The 1841-nt window shown below is 44.1% G+C and overlaps 1 long non-coding RNA gene across 1 annotated transcript; it reads right to left on the bottom strand.

Moving 5' to 3' along the window:
* Positions 1–48: 48 nt before the first annotated feature.
* Positions 49–1835, bottom strand: LOC142046055 (uncharacterized). Its single transcript, XR_012654971.1, has 2 exons — positions 1240–1835; positions 49–1203 (listed from the first exon to the last, which is right to left on the bottom strand). It is a non-coding gene; the product is annotated as an uncharacterized LOC142046055 (long non-coding RNA).
* Positions 1836–1841: the final 6 nt, after the last annotated feature.

Raw genomic sequence — 1841 nt, 5'->3', positions numbered from 1 at the left:
AATCTCATTGTGTATGATCAAGAAGGAAGAAAAATCTGTACACAATGATTAGCCCTGATATTTTAATGGAAATACTGCACTACAGTCAAGTTTACAACATTTGTATAGAAATCATCACATGGATAGGTGGCCAAGGATCACATTACAGAATACAAAAAGCAATTTAAAGTAAAAAGAAATCTTTGCTATTGTACAGGCTGGGATCAGAGCTTGGAGCTCAGAAGTCAGACATTGGGAGGGATGAAAGCTGTAGGTGAAAACCCTGCTGCAGGAGATCTCCTTATTTTATTGGGTTTTTTTCCTGGGTACCTTGAACAGCAGGAATCCCGCCATGTTAACCCCATTCCGCTCAAATAACATGCAGGCACAGACTCTTGGACAAAACACCCACAAAGCAGCAGCAGCTGTTACTTCCAAGCTGGTAACGTCTAAATCATCCAGACTTCCACTTCCAGATCAGCTTTAACATACATTGAAAAGAAACACCTGAGGGTGGGGTGAGGCGCGGCGCAGGGGAGTGTGTGTTAAACCTTTGAAATGGAAGAGGACACAATAAAACCCCCTTCCTGTCTGAACACAGCAAAAGGAGGAGAAACGGGACAGGTAACTTATTGCTGGCAAACTCTGAAAACTCCCCCGCGGGCTCTTTACTCTCTTTTCCTCTCTCCATAGGAGGCTCTCATTCATCACCATGGCTGGAACTACTCTCTGTACATTGGCTGCCAATGACTAGCGACCCTTATAGGCCATGCATTTTCACCACTCTGCTCTCCCAGGCTGCACAAAGGCTGGAGCGATTGCCCTCCCCTCACCCTCTCCCCCCAACTTCTCCATCTCTCTGCTGGGGAAGGGAAGAGAACTCAGTTCTGAGGGGGAAACCAGCTGTCTTGAAATCCCTGGAACAGATTTCAGAAGTGGACTTTGAAAAGCAGCAAAGCTGCATTCACAGCTCTCCAGCTGAGACAACGGAAGCTGTTCGGGCACAACTGGCAGCATTGTTTTGTGCAAGGAAAAGATGCCTCCTTTGAGGAGGAGAGACAGTGCAGTTGGGTCTGTCGTGGCTTACGAAGTCCATGCCAACTTGTCTGAAAACCAAAATCTTCCAATGCTTAAATATCTGCCAGCACTAAACTTCTATGCTTAAAAAAATATATATCCCATTTGTGGATTTCACTAGTGAAATGCATCACACAGCCTACCCGCCTTGCCCCGCTCTCTCTCTTTCAAACACACACACACACACACACACACACACACACACACACACACAAAAAGCAGCTCTAATGAAATACTGGTTTGGTACTTAGGATGTTTTTTCCAATACTGACAGGGAAAATACATAAGCACAATCAATCCCAGCTAGGTAGCTCAGCAACACTTCCCAAAAGTGAAGGTTCTCTGAGCTGGAAGACCAGGTGGATAAAAATTACCCACCCCCCAAAAAATAAAAAAATTAAAAGTTATATAATATATATTTATATCTCTTAACAGGCTGCTTAGAACATGGTCATGTTCACCACAAAACACACACATTGCCTCCGCCTTCTCCTCTCAGATTGTGAAGCCAATAATAAAATGGTCAAATGTCTCCTCTGCGCACTGCAAACTGCATGCTGCCTTTCAGAACAGGAACAGGGCCGTGGGTGAGCGAGTGTCTTCCTCAATAAGAACCAAGACGTATTTTTATTTACAAAAGAAAGGAGAGAAAAGTTTCCACACAAAAGCACTACAATGATAACTCCCTTTGGTAAAAAGTGTAATAAATGTCTCCATAGGTCTGTTTGTAGGTACTAACTCTCAAGCCACCTGGTACTATGGTACACAAGAAGCTGGTACAGTTA

This window comes from Chelonoidis abingdonii, unplaced genomic scaffold (assembly GCF_003597395.2).
Source record: "Chelonoidis abingdonii isolate Lonesome George unplaced genomic scaffold, CheloAbing_2.0 scaffold0909, whole genome shotgun sequence".
NCBI classification, from domain to species: Eukaryota; Metazoa; Chordata; order Testudines; family Testudinidae; genus Chelonoidis; species Chelonoidis abingdonii.
The sequence above is the reverse complement of the archived record's forward strand: the minus strand, read 5'-3'. Positions and strand labels throughout refer to the sequence as shown.